A 22,466-nucleotide genomic window follows, 5' to 3' on the forward strand; every position below is an offset into this window, starting at 1 on the left:
CAGCTTCTCCCTCTGCCTGTGTCTCTGCCTCTCTCTCTCACTGTGTGCCTATCATAAATAAATAAATAAATAAATAAATAAATAAATAAATAAATAAACAAAAAGTACAAACAATCTATATGAAGGAAACTCCTAAGTGTTACTGAAGGACACATAAGCATTTAACAAATGAGAAGATGAAGCATGGTCAAGGATAAGAAAATGAAGCATATTAAAGATGTCAGTTTAAAGATATCAAAGTTTAAAGATTCATTATGAAGTTCACAGGAAAAATAAATAAACAAGAATAACCAGGAACATTCTGGAAAGAGAAGACAAGTGATCAAGGATTAGCACTCCAAAATATTAAAACCTGCTGCAGAGCTGTAATATTTAATACAAGTGAACAGGCCAAGAGATCAATGATACAGAATAGAAAGCTCGCAAATGGATTCAAATACAGTCAGAAATTGTAAATGGGATGAACAAAAATTTGAATCCCATGGAAAAGAGTGAAGTATTCAACAAATGGTATGAAAACAGAAAAGAACCTCATAGCTAAATAGGAAAAAAAAATAGTAAGTTGGGTCTCTAGATCATATCTTCCACCAAAATAAATCCCACATAGATCAAGGATTTAAATGTACAAACCATCAAAATGCTATAAGAAGAAAAAAAAAAACAAAAAAACCCACAAAATGCTATAAGAAAACAAGATTCTTAAAAAACAATTTCAGAGCGGTAACAGATTTTCTGATTATGTCACAGAACTCAGAATCCATAGAAGAGTGATGAATTTGACTAACATACAGAGAAACAAAAGATTTTTCATGGCAAAAATAAAAAAAGATATCAACAGATAAATCACTAAGAAGCTAAGAAAAATATTTACAAACCATAACACACTGGGCTAACGTCATAAATCCACCCAGAACTCTGACAAACCAATGAGAAAGGACCAATAATGCTTTAAAAATAGAGACAAAAGACATGAGCGGACACTTCACGGAAAACACAAACGACCCTCAAGCTTAGGAAAAGCTGCTCGCCCTCGGCCGAGGCAGGCAGGCAAGCTACGGCCCGTCCATTCCCGTCACTGCTGAAGGCGGCGAGGGTGGGCACCCCCGCGGCGACGGGCAGGGGAAGCAGGCCGGGCGCACGGCCGGGGAGCGCTCCTAACAGATGCATGCACTTACGATATATGTATACATGTGATTTATTTATTTGAGAGAAAGAGAGAGAGAGAGACAGCCCGAGTGTCGGGGACCCCCCCGGGGGGCTCAGCGGTGGAGCACCTGCCTTCGGCCCAGGTCATGACACCAGGGTCCCAAAATCGAGTCCCACGTCGGGCTCCCTGCAGGGAGCCTGCTTCTCCTTCTGCCTGGGTCTCCCCCTCTGTGTGTGTGTGTGTGTGTCTCTCATGAAAGAATGATTAAGTAAATAAATCTTAAACAAAAATTACAAATATGCCCAGAGCGTTTATTCTTCTGAAGACGGGGTCGCCGTTGTGGGGATTCTGGTTCTGTTCGGGGGCAGGCGGGAGAAATTCCACCTGTAAAGGTATCCGTGTTTCAGTTCTCCGTGTGATGATGATCTCAAATAAATAAATAAATAAATAATAAAAAAGACAACACTGGCTCTTTTTACAAAGTCCTTTAAATCATGTCTGTTCTTAAACAAATCTGTTGCCAAACATCAAAAGGGTTTTTTTTTTCTGCCGTTACATCCGGAGATGAACTATTTTTCAAAGGCATTTCTTATTTTACTAAAAACAAAACAAAAATCAAGATTCCCGAAGGTCTGTGGGATACAGGTGCAACAGGGCCTGAAGGGAACGTGTCCGCAGACAACAGGCCGATTCCTGCGGATTCCTGCGCTGTTGGGGTCCCCGTCTGCAGGAAGCCGGGTGAGCTCCGGCCTGGAGGCACGTGCCTGCGCGGCGCGGCCCGACAGGCCTTGGCCTGCAGAGACGTGACTCTGATGCAGCGGTTCCGCAGCCAGGTGTGTTGTCTTATTTATCCCTTTAGTGTCTACGTGACCCTTAAGGAGACGTAAACCCGAGTGAGGGTGACCCAGAGCGGCCTAGAGGTCATCAGGTCGACGCATTCCCCACCGCACAGCCACGTGTGGGTCTCACGTCCAGATGGCACGAGATGTGTCCATCAAAGTCTCAGCCCACGAAGCGTCTGAGCCGCATCACCAAGGAAGGGACAGAAGGGTCAGAAAACACACATATTTCGGTCCCGTCCACTTGTCAGACTCCCTTCCTCTGCGGAACCCTTTGTGTTTCCAGCTGGTTTCCCTCCAGGGTGGGGGGGACCCGAGCTGTGCCAGCTTCGGGTGCTCATGGTTCATACGCTGCGTCACCTGCTAAGACAGTTGTCCTATGCCCGGTGTCATTTTCATCCAATAGTTATTTTAGAAAAGAGACTGTTTCTAGTGCAACCAGATGGCCCAGTCTCTCCGTCCAGCTTCGTAGCAGGTGCAGGTGCTCGGAAGGCCCCGGCGGGCGTGGTGGGTTCTCAGGGTGACCCCAGCCGCCACCCTCACTCAGCATTTTCCTGGATTGCCTCCCCGGGGCATTGGAGCGGGGGCTGGGGCTCCGTGTCATCGCGCGCATCCCCTGCGCACAGCAAGGGCCTACGTCCCTAGTGACCCCCAGGCCACTGCTCTGACCCCACGGGGCCCCCGACGTGCAAGGTGCCCGCCTCACACCTCCGCAGCCAGTGTCCCCTCCTCCCCGGGGCAGCTCGGCTCGAAGGCCCCAGCTCAATGAATCCATGACAGCGCCCTGCAAACCGCGGCGACCCCCGATGCTCGCGGCCCCCCTCCTCCCCCGTTTCTGCATCAGACACGGTGCTTCCAAACCGGCTATGACATTAGCCTGCGCACCGGCATGCCATCCCCTTCCCCGCTCTCATGTGGAAACTCTGAGGGCAGCAGCGTGCACCGGCTGTGGTCACGGCCGTGTCCGTGGGCCCCAGAGCCGACAAGCCCATGGCAGGTGCCGGGCCGACCCCGCAGGACACGGGCTGCCGCTTTGTGACCTGTGGCGGACGCTGCAGCTTCACAAGTGGGCCAAGATGTCCGTGAAGCTTTATCTTGGCCTCCTTTTCACTTGTAGGGGGTTGTTATTATTATTATTACTATTACATAGTAAGCTGCTGTTGGATATTGCATAGAAAGACAATTGCCTGCTTCTACAAAAACAGACATCTTCATCCATTTCACCTAAATCTCTAAGAACTCACCTAAATCCGTAAGAACTCCTCTAAACCCTGAGATCTGATGACATCTACTTTTCTAGCAGATTCCCAAAAATCGTATTAGGGAATTGTCACTCCAGTTAAAATTTAGTAACAGGTCTTCAAAGAAATTCTGCAGGCACATTAAGTGGTAACTAGGGGAGAATCCAAGATGCTGAACATTCATCTATTCCACAAACACCAACCAAGGAAGAGTTGGCAGGAAGTCTCTCCTTTTCCCAATTCTCGGACTCAAGCTGCAGATCCCTCATATGACTCTTCATTCGTCCCAAGCACTAGAATTACTTGGAAGAAGGTTCTGTGACTCTAGTCCAGTACGGCAGACCTCAAACCGACAGGTTCCTTGTTGCAGCTGCTGCACCGAAGCCGGGCCATTTGTTTTTTTCTTTTGTTTCGCGTGATTCACACGGACTTGACGGTACAGCAGCTACCACTGTACTGACGCCCCACGTCCTGGGGGGACCTTCTCCCTGGCAAAGTGGGAGCTGAACAGGATCCCAAGTCCCACTTCGACGCCGTAGCCCCACGGCTCCTCGTGGAACGTCAGCGATCAGTGTGTCCGCCCTCCCGAACGTACGTGCACATGCTCCCCCCACACACTCGGGTTCGCGGGTCCCGTGAGCCTTATGCTTCTACACCATCTTCTGCACTCCTGCAGCTCCAGCCACCACCATGCTGGACGTAGTGCAGAAATTCAGAATTAACGTTTGCCAACCAGCATACTATAGGCGGACACGAAGAGTCAAGGTCATCAACAACAGGAAAGGGAACACCCCAAAGTATATTAAGGTTTTTTCATTACACTTTTGGGGATAATCAGAGTCACGTGCAGTTTTAAGAAAGAAACAGAGAGATCCAAGTTCCCTTTACCCATTTTCGCCCAATGTGGGAGAAATCTTACAAAACTGTGGTCAGTGTCAGAACCGAAACGGTTAAGGGACAGGCGGTTTCTATTTCTATCAGCAAAACCACCCCTCATGCTATGTCCACAACCCCCTACGAGCCCCACTGCCTTCCGTCCTGGCCTCCACCACTTTCCTCCCCATTGCAGTCATTTGCCATTTTAAGAATGCTAGATAAAAAATAATATAGTACATGACTTGAGGGGTGGCTTCGCTCATCCAGGCCATGGCCTGTATCAGCGGTCTGCTCCCTTTCGTTGCTGAGTGGTGTCCCACTGCATGGATGTATGACGAGTTGTTCAACGTCCACTCGAGCTGGTTGTTTCCAGCTTGGGGCTGTTACACGTACAGGTGCCTTGAACATTAGTGCCCAGGCTTTTGTATGGACATAAATCTTCACTTCTCTGGGATATACATATACACACACCCAGGGATACAGCTGCCAAACTGCCTGGGATTGCATGTTTTTAAGAAATCGTCAAACTCTTTTCCAGAGTGGCTGGCACATTTAACACTCCCATCGACGTGTGAGTGATCCAGTTTCTCCACACCCCTGCTGGCCATGAGTGTTATTATACTTATATAATTATTATATAATTATTATACTTATTATAATATCATATTATACTTGGTTTCAGTCTCCATTCCCCTGATGGACCATGATGCACACCTTTCCAGGTGCTTATTTCCTACCTATATCTTACCCAGTACATGTCTCTTCATGTCTTTCATCCAAGTTCACACTGGACTGCTTGCTTTCTAACTGCTAAGTGTCGTGAGCGTAATATCGGAGGTTATGGTCCTTTGTCCGCTGGGCGACTCCCTCAGGCTCTCCTGTCTTCTTGTCTCCCCACAGCGCTGCTCTAGGTATCACACGACATATGGAAACCATCTTGGTCCAATGGTGTCATCAGTTTACCAGTCTGAGTAAAGTACAGAAAACTTCCCTTCTGCTACATACATCCATCCCTTTGCCCTTCCGGGTTTAGAGTATAATTTTCTTAAATAATTCATCCGCATACATCTGGAATCACACTTACAGACCGTTACAATTTTCACCTCAACCACTGAACACAAATTCAGAAAACTCAGGGAAAAACGGCAGGCAAATTATATTCACCAATATATTTGCTTACCATGCTCCTCCTTTCCTCGTGTTCCAATGTTCCCTCTTTTATCATTTCCTTTCTGCTGAGAGCAATTCTTTTAGCCCTTCTTTCAGGGTACGTCTGTGTAGGGTTGTTTCCTTTTACCTGAGAATTTCTTGATTTCCCCTTTGTCCCTGAAGGATATGTTGGCTGGGTATATGATTCTAGATTCAGTTATTTTCTTTTAGCAACTGAAAAATATTGTGCCCCCATTTTCCAGCCTCCATGGCTTTTGATGAGAAATCCACTCTCATTTTAATTATTTCCCCCTATGGGTAAGATGCCATTTTTCTCTGGCTGCTTTCAGGATATTTTGCCATGAGTTTTCAGAAGTGTGATTATGCTGTGCTTTGGCCTCAGTCTCCTTGGGCTTCTCCTCCCCTAGTGGGAGTTTGCTCAGCCTCCTGAATCTCAAGGTCTTTATCAAAGTTGAGAAGTTTTCAGCCATTATTTCTTTGAGGGTCATTTTTCAACCCTGATTTCTTCCTCCTTTCCTTCTGAGACTCTGATAATACAAATGTTATATTTTTTCTTATAGTACTATAGCTCCCTGTGGCTCTGCTCATTTTTTTTTTTTTTTTGCAATCTATTTTTTCTCGGTTGGTCAGATCATTCCATCATCCAGTTTACTGCTTTTTGATTCCGTCCCATTTTACTGTTGAGCCCATTTATTGAGATTCTCATTTTACTTACGGTATTTTCCAGATGTAGAATTTCCTTTTGATTCTTCTTTACAGTTTCTGTTTCTTTGCTGAGATTTTCTATTTATTTTCTGAGGCTTTCTAGTTTTTCACTCATTTTGAGCTGTTTGTAATTGCTCACTGAAGCATTTTTATTTGGCTATTTAAAATTTTTTTGTCAGATAATTCTATAACTGTCATCTTATTGTTGGCATCTATTGATTTTCCATTTTCACTTACTTTGAGATTTCCCTAATTCTTTCATTATAACAAGTGATTTTCAGTTGAAACACAGGCATTTTCAAATTATGTTTTAGGATTCTGCGTTATTATTTAAGCCTCTATTTGAGCTGGTTTTCTCCAACACGTGGCATAGGAGCAGGGTGGGGATGCTGCTGCCTCAACAAGGCCACTGGGGGTGGCAATCTGGGCTCCTCGCTTAGCTTCCACTGACATTCAAAGAGGACGTCTCCTTACAAACTCTCAGTGAGGGTCTTCACAGGCAATGCAGTGGGATGGCCTCATTAGTGAGGCAAGGGTGACAGTGTTGACTTTCCACTAGACTCCTCTAAGACCAGGCCCTTAGGGATGAGGTAGGCTGCATTATTTCCAATTGGGCCATAAGTCCAAACTCCCCACATGGTCTCCACTTACTCCACAGGTAGGGGTGGGGAGGCTCATTAACAGGGGCTGGATATGAAAGATCTGGCTCCCTGCTCCATCTTCCCTGACACCACCCTGGTAGGAGTGTCGGCATTCCCTGTAATAGCCTTGTGAGGACAAAATCTAAGGTACTTACTCAGTTTGCATTGGTATGGATCATGGTGGAGCCACAGTTTTTTCTGTAGCACCTGATTGGAGTAGAATGGTGACCTTCTAATTTCTCGGTTTTGACAGACTATCTCCTTCCTAGTCTGCTGGCTACAGGGGACAGGGTTTTGTTAGGGATTTTTGTTTGTTTGTTTGTTTGTTTTGGTCTATACTCATTGGCATTTCTAAGTTGCCAGATTTTCAGCTCCAAGTCTGAGCTATATGATGCAAAAGGAAAACCCAAGGAACTTAGGTCCCAAGGTCCCTAGCTGGTCTGTCTTCTTCCTTCCACCTTTCAGAGTATAGTTTATGATATATATATATATATATATATATATATATATATATATATATATATAGTTCACCATCATCTGAACTATATTAATTTACAAAGATTTCTCAAACACACATTTTCTCATTTAAGTCACCAAATATCTTTGATGAAATGCAGAGTGAAACATGGAGGGAACTGAATATAGATCAGACATTCACCCTTGTGCCATGTACACACCATTATATATATATATATATATATATATATATATATATATATATATACCATTTATATTTATATATATATTTATACCATTTATATTTATATATATATATATATATATATATAAACCAACCAACCTAATTTTATATTTTATATTATATATATACTTTTCCCTCAAGAGCTCCCCACCAAGAGTTCTTTTCTTCCCCCTCTAGATTTCTTAGTTATTTTTAGTTATACTTAGTGGGATAGTTAGGAAAAAGGACATCTACTCCATCTTTCCAGAAGTAGAAACTTTCTGGCATGTCAATTTTTAACAACACACTGTGTAAAGCACAAAATTTTCACAAAGCAAACATGAACGTCAGTGCTCTCTCCCTGCATGCTTCCTTTTTTTTTCCCTAAATATTACCTCCTCTGTGAATCCTTTCTAGCACTATCCAAGCCAAAATTAATTACTTCTTTCTTTGTGTATCCATGGCCTGGCATTTACTTTTCTGTAAAGCCTTATAATCATCCAATGGGGCCACTACTGGTCATGTAAGTAAAGCAAACTGAAGATGAAGACTATGTCAGATTCATGTTTAGAATCTCAAAGCCTGAGTGTCTACGAGCACACATGTAGTATAATAACTCACACAGTGCAGGGGAAACAGTGGAGACCCAAAAAATATCTGTTGACTGAGTAAGTGAACAAATGAACATTTTATTCAGCACCGGCCCATATGTTCTAGAACCCAAGAAGGGTTTGTTAAATTGGACCAAATTGTTGCAGCATCTGTCAGTCTAATCAATCCACAACTATTTCTTCCCAAGAGGAAAAGAGAAACTCACAAAGTATAGCCAAAGGGCAATTATTGCAGATTAGTACTTTTTTCCCAACTAACGATTAATTAATCTGCAACTATTTATTTAAAAACTACACGACCAGAACTATGCATGGTACAGAAGAAGTAAAAGTCAAGATTCCCACCCTCAGAAGTATAAGATATACTGTGGAGACTGAACGATAAGCAAGAACTAAAGAGCAAATAAATCAGTGAAAATGAACTATAAGGAAAAAAGAATGTGGGTGATCTGGATTAGTCCCATTAAAAAAGGACTTCGTAAGAGAGGCAAGACTTCAGTCAGGCTTTTAAAGATAATTAAGTTTTAGTCGACTGAGAGGAAAGCAAAAAGAAGGGCATTTGGGGTCTGGGAACAGTAGAAAGATACAAAGATAGAAATGAACTCAGACAGAGAGGAATTCACTTAGAGGAGATAAGGCTGAAAATCAGAATTTGGAAATGACTCAGAATTCACACAGCATAGAAGAAGAAAAAGAAATCACCATCATCTGAACGATATTAATTTACAAAGATTTCTCAAACACACATTTTCTCATTTAAGTAACCAAATATCTTCGATGAAATGCAGAGTGAAACACAGAGGGACCTGAATTTAGATCAGACATTCACCCTTGTGCCATGTACACACCAATCAAATAACTGGAGGGGGGGATATTTGGGGGGTAGGGTGCCCTTTTCCCAGTGAGGTAAATCTGCCAATATTTTAAAAGATAGATATAAAGAGAGAGACTAGAAAGCTGATGAAGATCCTAATTAGAAAGACAATGGTGAACATGGGGAAGAAAGGAGTAAATCCAGGGGGGATTTCAGAAGAAGATACATGATTTGACAGAAGGGGAAGGAAGGGAGTCAAAGCAAAAGCTAAGGGTTCCATTGTGGGCACTGAGGAAAATACTGGTAACTGGTCAAGGGGATTAAAAATATAAATGATGAGTTTATGTTTCGACACTGAATTTCAAGAACTCTCTAAGTTTGTAGAAAGGCAGGAAAAAAAAGAAAGACATCAAGGGGCGCCTGGGTGGCTGAGTCTTAAGCATCTGCCTTTGGCTCAGGTCATCATCTCAGGGCCCTGGGATCAAGTCCTGCATTGGGCTCCCTGCTCCGGGTGGGATCTGCTTCTCCCTCTGCCTCTGACCCTCCCCCTGACTTGTGCTCTTTCTCGTTTGCTCTCTCTTTCAAATAAACAAATAAAATCTTAAAAAACAACAACAACAAAACATCAAGCCAAGGAGCAGAGCATGCTGTACACTGTGAGCTGCTAATCAAAACTAAGCCGTCCGGAACCTAGGAGCCCAGAGCCCCACTGAACCGGTCATCTCAACCAAGGTGGCTATTGGCACTCCATAGTAGACTATGGCAGCTATGGTTTTTGTCTTCTCAGCATACTTCCCCCATTTTCTGTTTTCTTTAATGTCATCCTCCCTGATCCCCACACTGGTCTAGGCTGGCTGCAGCCACAGTACCCTCCTCATCCCACATTCCACACCCAAACCACAGTTCTTTGAAAGAATTAATAAGATCAACAAGCCACTGACCAGGCTTCTCAAAAAGAAAAAAGAAAGGTCCCAAATAAATAAAATCATGGATGAAAGAAGAGGGATCACAACCGACATCAAAGAAATACAGACAATATAAGAACATATTATGAGCCACAATCTGCCAACGAATTAGGCAACCTGGAAGAAACAGATAAATTCCTAGAGACATATAAACTACCAAAGCTGAAACAGGAAGAAATAGAAAACCTGAATAGATCCATAACCAGCAAGGAAATGAAATAATTAGAAATCCCCCATAAAAAACAAGAGTCCATGGTTGGATGGCTTCCCAGGGGAATTCCACCAAACATTTAAAGAAGAATTAATACCTATTCTTCAGAAACCACTCCAAAAAACAGAAACGGAAGGAAAACTTCCAAAATCTTTCTACGAGGCCAGCATCACCTTGATCCCAAAACCAAAGACCCCCACCAAAATCTACTGACTCTACAAATCTAGTTTTCTAGATGGATGAAAATAAAATAAACTTAGAAAATACATGAAATCGGGATCCCTGGGTGGCGCAGCGGTTTGGCGCCTGCCTTTGGCCCAGGGCGCGATCCTGGAGACCCGGGATCGAATCCCACATCGGGCTCCTGGTGCATGGAGCCTGCTTCTCCCTCTGCCTGTGTCTCTGCCTCTCTCTCTCTCTCTCTCTGTGACTATCATAAAAATAAAAAAAATTAAAAAAAAAAAAAAGAAAATACATGAAATCGAAACTTCAAACTATTGGAAGGCCACTGCAGTATCTCTGTCCCTCAACCAGCCTACATTGACGATCGAACATTTGCAATTAACTTGTGTCCTTAAAATTATACTTGAGTAAAGGTAAAGTGTCCGTGTGTTGGGGAACAAGGCTGTTTCCACTGAGATTTCCAGAGATCCAGGATGTAGATCTGGAGCCGGAGGCTCCCACGGTGCCTACTGTTTGCTGAAACCCTGTCTACACAGAGTCAAACCAACCAGGACAAGCTAAGCTGAAAGACAGACAATTAGGGACCGAGATGGGCCCGTATTACATCATCTGTGTCCTGGATCCCACCATGCCTAAAGCCGGCTGAATCGCTGAACTTTCCAGTAATCAAAGTCATAGACTCTCTCTTATAATTTAATCTCCTTTTAGTTGCCTTGCTTTCACTTAAAACCAAATGTCCCGATTCGACATCGCCAAACCTGTCAACTTCCCCAAAGTCTTCTCAACTGAGAAAGACCATTTCCCTCTTTCTGCTAATGAAACCGCAACTGTCCCTCCCACCCAGCTCAACAGTACAAAATCCTCTATTTACTCAGTCAGCCGCTAAATCTCATCTTTCTACCCTCTTATGGCTCGTCCTTTTGTCCCTACAGAGAAGAATTTCCAGCTCTTTAACCCAGGTCTCTATTTCCCTCACGTAACAACAGAGTTCCTGAGCGAGGACTCGTCCTCATGTGCGGTGCCCGCCCCGGTCCCCATCCGGGACGGAAGGTGGCTGCCCCCCACCTGCCGCCCGGCCCCCAGACCCAGTGGCTCCTGCCCGCCGGCCCCTCGCTCCCCTCATCGGACCCAGTGTACCCCCCACGGCCGTCCGTTCTCAGCTGCGCCCTCATATTTCCCGACCCCCCGGATCCCCCAAGGCAGCTGCCATGAAGTGTGTCCACAGTCCCCGGCAGGGGCCGGGGACTCAAGGACAACCCCCGGGGTGTGAGGCTGAACCCCAGACACAGCAGGCGAGCAGGGCCCCGGAGTCCACGGGCTGAGGTGCCACTACCGCAACACAAACACAGGGCACATCCGGGGTGAGACGGAGGAGTTAGGGCCAGAGAGGAGAAACCGAGGGATCAAGGGCAGGGACGCCGCCCTTCTGAGCCCGAAGTGCCGGCCTCGGCCCCAAGAGGGAGGAGCCTGGAAGTCGCCGCTCCTGTCCTTGCAACAACCAACGGGACACACCAGAATGAAAACCAACAGTTGTCCCTGGACCTCCCAGGACCCTAAGGATGCACAGCAAGCCAGCACCCTAAGATCCAAGGGGACGGGGGAACCCGAGGCTGCGTGGAGCCCAGGTCTGCTTACGTGGGGTGAGGATGCCCACGTGGCCATCTGGGAGGGTGGCAGGGGGCTTCAGGGTTGGGCGGGCGGGCGGGGCGAGCAGCGGGTGCCGGCCACCAACACAGAGGAGCAGAGACAGAGGGGAACCATTAAGGAATCACGACAGCGGTGGCTCGTGGTGACTGAGGGCTCCCCGCGCGGCGGGCCTGTCCGAAATGTTTACGCTTCTTTGGAAGTTTTGTTTTCTGATGATTTTATTTATTTATGTGAGACAGAGCGAGAGAGCGAGAGTGAGCACGGGCGGGGCGGGGGGCAGAGGGAGAAGCAGGCGCCCCGCTGAGCAGGGGGCCAGATGCGGGACTTGATCCCGGGACCCCGAGATCACGCCCTGAGCTGCAGGCAGGCCTTAACCACTGAGCCCCAGGCGCCGCCTGAATGTCAGCGTTTCTTGAGTCTCCAGCAAACCCGGATTATTTTTCCCTCGCTGCTGTGACACATCACTACAGACCCTACACAACGCGGTGTAAACGTATTGGCCTGCAGCCCCGAGCTCGGGTCCAACCTGGGACCCACCAGGTAAACATCAGGGCGCGGGCAGGGCCGTTCCCCGGGCGTTCCAGGAGGCCGTGTGCTTGTCCCCGGCGCGTGCGGCCCGCGCGGTCCCTGTCTCATGCCTCCCCACCCCGCCCCCATCCTCGCAGACGACCCCGCGGGTCCCGGCCCCCAGTCCGGGTCACCAAGTCTTGCCCTCCCTACTTCCTGACTGTCTCCCAAAGCTGGGTTGGTTCAGACCCTTGTCCTATGTCATCTGGCGTCCCCATCCTCCCTGCCTTCCCTCCTCCTCTGTCTCTAGCTCCTCCAAAGCATGACTGTTGCAGCTATTTCCTGGGGGGAAACCCAATCACAAGACTCCTCTGATTAAAAATTCTGCTTAAATTTAAAAAAAAAAAAAAAAAAAAAAAAAGCTCTGAAACAGATCATCCACACGTGAGAAAGTCTAGATAGCCCGGGCCCAAGCTCACCAGACCTTTCCTGTGGCCCCAGAAGCTCCCGCCTCCCCCGGGAGCCCCAGGCCATGGCTGAGGACATCAGCACGTGCTCAATAAAATATTAACTAAGGAAAAGCTCCAGAGGCCTGGAAGCACTCTGGCCCCACTTCTTGGCCCCCCCTAGAGAAGCAGGGCCCAGGAATAAAGGGAAAGGACGAGAAATCTGACTGAGGCAAACACATGAATGGGTGGCTTGGGTTTCTTTTGGTGGGGGGGTTAGTTTGTTTTTAAAAGCTAAGTGGTTTAGGGAGGGTTAGGGGGGAAGAAAGCACATTTTAAAGCTCTAGCTCCGGGACAAGTAATAAAAATTGTTGCTTTAATGTTGTTTTTTTTTCCGTGATACTGTGAGCCACGGAAGGTCTCTGCTATCACAGCAGCCTGCGGGGCAGAGTTCCAGCCTCCCGAGCTAAATCAAAGTGGCACCGGCTCTCAGTTTTCCAAGCGGCCGGACAGGTCCCTCCCTGCCTTCTGTGAGGCTAAACCTGACTGACAGCGAAGAAACAAAGTGAGTTTCCACTTATTCTGTGAGCCCCGTGGTCCTCTGGTTGCTCCCCGGGGCCCAGGAGACTCACCCTGCACGGTCGTCCCCGGCTTACAGGGACGCTGTCGGCCGTTTTCTGCAGCAGGAGCTGCGGGTGTCGCGCAGGAGGCCAGAAGGCCTCGTCGAGGACGCGGCTCGTCCAGGACACGACGTGCTCGGCGCTCGCCGCTGGAAGCTCTTCGGCGATGCCAGCGCTCGATGGCACCAGCTTACACTCCCCGAACTGGTTTAGTCTGAACGTGGGTAAAATGAGGGCGCGTGTGCATTTAGGTCAAAGCACCCGAGTCCTCCGGGTGGAACCCAGTAATTTTCAAAATGAAATAATAATCAATTCTCTATGATTCAGTCTTAATCATTCCAGCCCTAAGATCCCACCCTAAATTTCCCCACGATGCCCCCGAGTGATATAAACATGTCCCAGAACGTGCACGGAGACCCCATTCTCGAATGTCACACGCTCTCCCGGCAGACACGCCTGTTGTTTCTGGGAGAAACCGCGACTCCAACTGTCTGTGTTTTGAGTACTTGACTTTCCTATTTTCCAAGCATCTCCTATTTGGGAAGGCTGGCCGGGGATTCCAACGGTACCCGCTCTTAGGTTTATGGTAAGGATTAGATGGGGCAATAGAAGTAGAAAGATCAAACAGAACAGCGCTCGCCGCATGGTCAGCGCCCCACAAATATCGACCTTTGTTACATTCCACGCCTGAACGACACATGACCTCGTAGCTGGCTCTTTGGGGAAAAGCTCGAGAAAGTCGGTGTTTCTCACCAAGTACCACTTCTCCCAACAGTCTTGAAGTAACCGAAGTGGGTGACGTTAATTTTATTTTACTTAACACGTTTGGGATTTTGTGTTTGTTAAATGCAGCATGCAAAAAAATAATCTTGATATGTTTGTAAAACGACTTTTTAAGGGCCATTAGAAAAGTCTCTAAGGCCCTTCCAGCTCCAGAAGAATGTTGTGATCTATAATAACTAATTCCAAATGCATGCAAATTAACGGTGATACAATTCTCCAGATCCCCGGGAGATGTGCGGCGCCCTCGGCTGGGATGCTCTGGGAACACGTCGGAGCCGGCCTGAGCCTCTGCAACGCAGCCTCCACCCTTGCCCCCATGCCCCAGCAGCCCGCCATCGTCTATTCTCTGCGTGAGCTCCCAGATGCTCCCAGATGCTCCCAGGTCCTCCAGCGGCAGATGCGGAGAAGAGTGAGCAAGGGGCTGCGACCCGCAGAGAGGAGAGTGGGGCCGAGATTCTTCAGAATCCCAGCGAGACGGGAGGGGGGAGCTGAGGCCTACGAAGGCACCTAATCTGGCCTTCAGCCCCATGAACCTTGAAGTCTGCCTCAGGAGGGGCCCCGTCAACCCTCCCTCACCTGGGAGATTGAGAAACTGAGTCCTGGGGGCAGCCTGGGAGGGGGCTCGGCAGTTGGGCGCCACCTTGGGCCCAGGACGTGACCCCGGGGTCCCGGGATCGAGTCCTGCGTCGGGCCCCTGCATGGAGCCTGCTTCTCCCTCTGCCTGTGTCTCTGCCTCTCTCTCTCTCTCTCTCTCTCTCTCTCTCTCTGTCTCTCATGAATAAATGAATAAAATCTTAAAAAAAAAAAAAAAAAGAAAAGAAAAGAAACTGAGAGCTGGAGCAGTCAAATGCCGAGTCCAGAGTCATCCAGCTTTTCCGGAACTCGAGTCCGAGGACCGGTCGGGCTGGGGCAGCGGCCCGGGGCCTCAAGGCTGTCTCGGCCCAGGGAGCTGCCGAGGGAGCCGCCTCTGCACAGACCAATGTGTCACCCTTGGGGCCTGGGCTCCGCTCGGCGCCCCCATCACCCATGACTGGCACCTGCCGCAGGGAGACAGACGGCGTCGTCACAGCCCCAGATGCAAGGCAGACACGGAGGCTGCAAGCAAGTTGCTCAGAGCAAGGTTGCGTGTTTGTACCCGTGGAGGCACCCCTATCGCCCGGAAGGACGGCGATGCTGTGATGTCCCAGCGGCCCACGGTGGAAGCCAACCCCCGGGACAGAAGGCCTAGGCACGCTTTACAGGAATCTACCCCCACTGGGAATCCAGGCGGGCGCTTCTGGGGATTATTTTCTTTAAAAAGAGTAGAAGAAAGGTCCTTTGAGGTGAACGCGTCCATGTACAAGGGCGCAACCTCGTCACCACTCTGGAAACCACCCAACAGAGGGGGAGCCGCGGCCGGGGCACGGCCTCCCCTCGGCCTCTGTTCCGCCTGTGCCTCCTGCCCTGCGCTCTGCTCCCAGGCGCCATTCACTTACTCAACAGGAACTTTTCAGGTGTGCTCCCAAGGCACCTGCTCGTCCCCCCAGTACTTAGGGAGGACCACCGAGTTCCCTTGGTACTTAGGGAGGCCCCCAAGTCCCCTGGGTACTAGGGACACCCCCCGAGTCTCCTTGGTAATCAGGGACCCCCACGCCCTCAGTACTTAGGGAGGCCCCCTGAGTCCCCTTAGTACTTACAGAGGCCCCCCCAAATCCCCTCAGTACTTAGGGAGGCCCCTTGAGTCCCCTGGGTACTTAGGGACGCCCCCCATCCTCTCATAACTAGCACCCTTTCGTACTAGGGATGCCCCTGTCCTCTCAGTACAAGGGATCCCCCATCCCCCCAGTACTACGGATCCCCTGTCCCCCCCAGTACTAGGGATCCCCACCCTGACCCTAGTGCTAGGGATTCCCCATTCCCCTCAGTACCAGGGACCCCCCACTCCCTGAGTACTTAGGGATGCCCCCCATCCCCCCAGTACTTAGGAGGCCCTCTGAGTCCCCTGAGTACTTAGGGACCCCGTCCCCCCAGTACCTGGGACCCCCGTCCCCCCAGTACTAGGGACCCCCGTCCCCCAGTACTTAAGGACCCCTGCCCCCCCAGTACCAGGACCCCCCCTCCCCCAGTACTAGGGACCCCGTCCCCCCAGTACCTGGGACCCCGGCCCCCCAGTACCTGGGACCCCCGTCCCCCAGTACCTGGGACCCCGGCCCCCCAGTACCTGGGACCCCCGTCCCCCAGTACCTGGGACCCCGGCCCCCCAGTACCTGGGACCCCCGTCCCCCAGTACTAGGACCCCCGTCCCCCAGTACTAGGGACCCCATCCCCCCAGTACCTGGGACCCCATCCCCCCAGTACTAGGACCCCCCTCCACCAGTACTAGGGACCCCGTCCCCCAGTACTAGGACCCCCGCCCCCCAGTACCAGGGCCCCCGCCCCCCAGTACTAGGGCCCCCCTCCTCCCAGTACCTGGGACCCCCGACCCCCAGTACCAGGGACCCCGTCCCCCCAGTACCTGGGACCCTCCTCCCCCAGTACTAGGGACCCCGTCCCTCCAGTACCTGGGACCCCCGTCCCCCCAGTACCTGGGACCCTGTCCCCCCAGCACCTGGGACCCCATCCCCCCAGTACTAGGACTCCCCTCCCCCAGTACCAGGACCCCCCTCCCCCAGTACTAGGACCACCCTCCTCCCAGTACCAGGGACCCCCACCCCCCAGTACCAGGACCCCCCTCCCCCAGTACCTGGGACTCCCTCCCCCAGTACCAGGACCCCCCTCCCCCAGTACCTGGGACCCCCCTCCCCCAGTACTAGGACCCCCTCCCCCCAGTACTAGGACCCCCTCCCCCAGTACTAGGACCCCCCTCCCCCAGTACCAGTACCCCCTCTCCCAGTACCAGGACCCCGTCCCCCCAGTACCAGGGCCCCCAGCCCCGCCCCAAGGAGCGGCCACTGCGGTGCGGAGCGGCCCAGCGGGCTCCAACGGAAGCGAAGGCTCAGGGCGTGGGGAGGGGGGAGCGGAGGCCGCGGGGCGGGGCCGGTCCTCGTGGGCCGGGGGCGCCGCAGGGCCTGGAGACCGCGCCCTGGGCCCGGGTCCGCGGGGGCGGCTCCTCCGTCCGTCCCGGCCCCCCCCTCCCCGCCCGCGAATCCGCGACCTACAGCCCCTCCCCCCACCCGGGGCCCCGCGGGCCTTCGAGGACGCACCTGCACCTGCACCTGCACCTGCACCTGCGCCTGCCGGCGGCGGGGGCGGCGGGGGCGGCGGGCGAGCGGCGGCCCTCTGGTCCCGGCGGCGGCCACACCCCTGCGCCGCGGGCGGGAGAGCGGACGGGGCGGGGGAGGCCAGGGGGTGCGGCGGGCGGGGGGGGGGGGGGGAGGAGGACGCGGGGTGGGAGGGAGGGTGCAGGGGGGTGCGGAGGGCGGGGGGGTCGGAGGGGGGCGGAAGGGCGCGGAGGCGGGCGGGGGGAGGGAATGTGCAGGGGGGGCGGAGGGCGGGGGAGGGCGGGAAGGCGGGGGAGGAGTGCGGAGGGCGCGGGGGGTGGGAGGAGGGCGTGGGGGGAGGGTGCGGAGGGGGGCGGAAGGGCGCGGAGGCGGGCGGGGGGAGGGAGGGTGCAGGGGGGGCGGAGCGCGGGGGAGGGCGGGAAGGCGGGGGAGGGGTGCGGAGGGCGCGGGGGGTGGGAGGAGGGCGTGGGGGGAGGGTGCGGAGGGGGGCGGAAGGGCGCGGAGGCGGGCGGAGGGAGGGAGGGTGCAGGGGGGGCGGAGCGCGGGGGAGGGCGGGAAGGCGGGGGAGGGGTGCGGAGGGCGCGGGGGGGGGGAGGAGGGCGCGGGGGGGGGAGGAGGGCGTGGGGGGAGGGTGCGGAGGGCGGGGGGGCGGAGGGGGGCGGAAGGGCGGGGAGGCGGGCGGGGGGAGGGAGGGTGCAGGGGGGGCGGAGGGCGCGGGGGGGGGGCGGGAAGGCGGGGGAGGGGTGCGGAGGGCGCGGGGGCAGGAGGGCGTGGGGAGGGGGCGGAGGGCGCATGGGGGGGAGGAGGGAGGCGGGAGGGGGGTGCGGAGGGCGGGAGCCGAGGGGCCTGGACACAGGGCAGGGACTCCACCTTCAGGACCCCAGGTGCCCTCCAGCCCCTCCCCCCAGGGCCCAGGTGGCCCCAGGGTACAGGTGGACCAGATGGCCCCTCACCTCCAGCGCTGGGGCTCCTGTTGGTAAATGCAGAGTGTCCCGCTGCACCGGAGCCCCCAATGTTTCAGGAGGGACACGGGGACTGGGAGTCACCCTCAGCCCCTGGACCCGGGGGTGTCCCCCCCGCCCCCGCGCCCTCTGGGCCGCGGGAAGCCTGGAAGGTGCGCAGCCCAGGTGGGGTGCAGGAGGGAGCGCAGGTGCCACGCCTTCGGGAGGGGCCCTGCAGGTGCAGGTGGCGGGTGCGGCTGGCTGTGGAGCTTGGGGACCCTGAAAGCGTTATTGCCTGGTGCAGGCTGCGGGGTGGTTAGGGCCATAGCATGGTTAGGGCCCTGGCGTGGTTAGGGCCACAGGGTGGTTAGGGCCACAGGGTGATTAGGGCCGCAGGGTGGTTAGGGCCGGAAGGGGCATCCGCAGGGCAGCAGGCGGCAGGGAGCCGGCCACGCTGTCTGCCCACCTGCACTCACCTCAGCAAGTCGCTTGCATTCCTGGTCACAGAGTGGGTGCTCAAGTGTTTTCTACGTTTTATGTTTTGATAAATTTGAATTTCTTCCTTTAACCATACTCTTACCAAATACAGACGGTGAAACATGGAACAATTCAGGTCTCCTTTTAACTGAAAAAAAATTTTTTTTAATCCAAAAAATAAGAAAAAGAAAAACTAGACACTCATTGGAAGAAAAAAAAAAGTGTAAAGCGTTCAATGTGCCCTTCCCTACACACGCATCACCGTCAGTTAATAATCTCTCTCAACTTTTATCGACCTTGTTGCCCTTCGAATAAGCCATGACCTTAGAGACCTCGGAGGTCCCTAGTCCCGGCCCTGGGACCCTGGTCCCTGGCGGGCTCACCTCCGCGGGGCCGTGTCCCCCTCACCACACCGCTCTTTGCTCAAGCTGTCGGGGTAAAGGACACGTTTTCACTATTTCCAGTGGGTCGTGGACTGTTATTTTCGTAACAGAACTAAACGCTTGCTAGAGGGGCGTCTGGGCGGCTCAGCCCATCAAGCGGGAACTCCTGATTCTGCTCAGGTCATGATCTCAGGGTGTGAGACTGGGCCCCCCACCCCTAGCCCCTCCCTTGGGCTCCCTGCTTGATTCTCTCTCTTCCTTGCCCTCCACCCCTCCCCCGGGCTCGCTGCCCCGCCCCCATTCTCTCCCTGTCAAATAAATACATAAAATCTTTTTTAAAAATTGGCTCTCCCCTTACTTGTACAAAAATGTTTCCAGCTGGTTTTGTTTCCCGTGTGCCTCCTACACATGACGTCCGCGTGTCTGTGTGGCTCTTCGCGGCGCTCCCCGTCTGGGGACCCTTACGCCCCCAGTTCTGCTCACGAAGGGACGGCGGGCGCCCGCAGCCTCGGGCTGGCTGCCTTAGGGTCAGGCCCCTGTGTGCCTTGAGCCCACGGGCCGGCCGCCGGGGACCCCTGGGCCCTCAGGAGGTGCCCGGGACCCTGCCCCGAGCCCTCAGCGCTTGTCACCCCCGGCGGGTGGGTGGCGCTGCTCACCCACTACCCAGGAAGAAACTGAGGCACCGAGGGGTCGCTGGTACGGTTCCCGCAGCAGCACAGTAGCCTTCTGGCCTGCGCCCCGGCCGCGCCCCGGCCGCGCCCCGACCGCGCCCCGACCAGCCAGCGCTTCGCACCCACAGGCCGACCCCCACCACACCACGGCAGCGCTTCCCCCTCCTGGAGGAGAGGGGACTCCTCGGTGGACGCCCAAACCTGCCGCCCCCAGCAGCAGCCTGGTCCCTTCCCTGCTCCCAGGGTCCCTCCTCCTGGCCCAGGGGCCCCTGGCCTCGAGAAGGTGCGGGTGGCAGCAGCACCCCTCCGTTGGGCACCAGGCAGGGCCCAGTGAGCTGCTGGGGACCCGAGCTGGGGTGTGAGACACACAGGGCCGGGGGCTCTGGGAGGGGGACCCAGGCGCAGGACAGGCAGCTGAGGAGGCAGGTGGGGGGGAAGGACAGGAGGAAGTCAGGGGCCTGACAGGTGCGCCGCAGCCCTGGGTGGCCTTGGCCTGATCCCCATGGGAGCTGCACCCTGGCTCAAGCGGGTGAGGCTGGCCCTGGGGGACACGGCCATGGCTGCGCCTGCCAGCTGCTTGGGCGCGGGGCGGCCACCCAGATCCAGGATGCAGCGGAGGGAAGGGGGCAGAGATGGAGAGAGAGAGACAACCGCGACAGAGCCCGGGAGGAGGCTGTGCAAGACGCCGAAGGACCGAAGGCCCGAAGGCCCGAAGGGCCATGGGCAGGGCTACCGGCACCCCGCACCTCAAGGGGGTCCCCGGCCTCTGCGCTGGAGGCCCGGGCTGGCTGGCCTGTCGGTCCACGTAGACCATAAGGACGCAGAGACGGCAGGTTCTGACTTGGCCACGTGGGAACAGTGATTGGTCATTAACCTCTACGTTTTCAGCTCTCTTTTCTGCAAAAAAAGAGAAGCAGCAGCAGCAGCAAAGTTCTGATGATAAGATGAGAAAAGGGAGGGCAAGGTAAGCTGTAGCACGTGGGGCGGTGGGCGGGTGACAAATACTTCAAAGGTTTAGCGGCAAAGAAAGAGGGACCGAGGCAGGCACCCCTGGATGTGGGAGAGTGGCCTTCAAACAGGAGCAGCGGATGGGTGACCGCAGTGTCATCCGACCTGAGATGGCCAGAGCGTGGCAGGGGTGCTCCCAATAATGGGGCCAGGACGTCGGGGGCCTGTGCTCCTTGGGGTCCTCAAGGACTTGCCAAGAGCAGACAGGGAAGGCGAGTTCAAGTCCCCAGTTCCAAGATTCAGAACCTCCAAGGTCACATTGTCTCCTTCCAAACACTGATTTGCCTGCAAGGTGTCGTTTATAGTTTATAATTGCCTTTCTCCTGCTTTTCCAAAGAAAAAACTCCAAAAAAAAAAAAAAAAAAGAAAAGAAAAAGAAAAAAATCCTGTCGCATACCCCACACCTCTCCAGAACGGGTTGCTCTGATGGAGAGATGACCCCGAAGCCAAGCTGAGGGACATTTCGACATTTCCTTTGTGACTCCCACGTATCCCGCGAAGATTCATTTCCAATATCTTACACTTATGTTCAATAACTATGTATTGAATGCATAATATATTTATATTTTAATAAATTAGGTACTCTTGGGATTTAAAATAATTCAATTTGGAGAAAAAAAATGATCACACAGGAAATATTTTTAAAGTTTCTACTCGCATTCCCGCCACCAGCAGGTCAGAGGGCTCCCCTTTCTCCGCGTCCTCGCCAACACCTGTTGATTCTAGCCATCCTGACAAGCATGGGGTGATATCTTGTGGTGGTTTTGATTTGTGTTTCCTGGGAGATCCCTGATGTTGAGCATCTTTTCATGTGTCTGTTGGCCACCTGGACGTCTTCTCTGGAAAAACGTCTGTTCGTGGCTTCCGTCCATTTTTAAATTGGATTATTTGGTTTTGGGGTGTTGAGTTTTATAAGCTCTCTCTATATATATTGGATACTAACCCTTTATCTGATTAGACATTTGCAAATACCTTCTCCCATCTGTAGGTTGCCTTTTAGGCCTGTTGACTGTTTCCTTTGCTGTGCAGAAGCTTTTTATCTTGATGAAGTCCCAATAGTTCATTTTTGCTTTTGTTTCTCCTGCCTCAGGAGACAAAGCTAGTAAGAAGTTGCTAAGGCCAGTGTCGACGGGACTACCGCCTGTGCTCTCCTCAAGGATTTTAATGGTTTCCTGTCTCACATTTAGGTCTTTAATACATTTTGAGTTTATCTTTGTATATGGTGTCAGGAAGTGGTCCAGTTTGGCTCTTTTGCATGTTGCTGCCCAGTTTTCCCAACACCATTTGTTGAAGACGTTGTCTTTTTCCCATTGCCTATTCTTTCCTACTTTGTTGAAGATTAATTGATCCTATACTTGTGGGTTCGTGTCTGGGTTTCCCATTCCATTCCACTGATCTGTGTCTATTGTTGTGCCAGTACCATACTGTTTTGATCACTACAGCTTTGTAATATAAGTTGAGGTCCAGGCTGTGACCCCTCCAGCTTTGCTTTGCTTTTTCAAAGCTACTTTGGCTATTTTGGGTCTTTTGTGGCTCCATACAAACTTTAGGATTGTTTGTTCTAGCTCTATAACAAGCAGAAATTTTTTAAAGTTAAACTTACATGTGTATTTTTTTTTATTGTGGAGAAAAAGTATGATAGAGCAATCAACAGAACATTTGGAAGCATAAAAACCAGGGGGATAAAATTCTGGATGAGGG

General features: G+C 52.3%; 1 protein-coding gene across 8 annotated transcripts in view; it reads right to left on the bottom strand.

Annotated features, from left to right (window-relative positions):
* Positions 1 to 17,392, bottom strand: part of CPQ (carboxypeptidase Q) — a 398,816-nt gene extending 381,424 nt beyond the window's left edge. For 4 of the 8 annotated variants that reach the window (XM_041769085.1, XM_041769088.1, XM_041769084.1 and 1 more), the window contains exons 1-2: positions 17,268 to 17,390; positions 13,315 to 13,516 (exon numbers count right to left, since the gene is read on the bottom strand). The gene's annotated coding sequence lies outside the window, so the exon portion shown is untranslated. Of the gene's footprint in view, positions 1 to 13,314; positions 13,517 to 17,267 lie in introns of all 8 variants that reach the window. The other 4 variants (XM_041769090.1, XM_041769089.1, XM_041769082.1 and 1 more) reach the window with 3 other exon arrangements.
* Positions 17,393 to 22,466: the final 5,074 nt, after the last annotated feature.

Source organism: Vulpes lagopus, chromosome 9 (genome assembly GCF_018345385.1).
Source record: "Vulpes lagopus strain Blue_001 chromosome 9, ASM1834538v1, whole genome shotgun sequence".
Lineage (NCBI taxonomy): Eukaryota > Metazoa > Chordata > Mammalia > Carnivora > Canidae > Vulpes > Vulpes lagopus.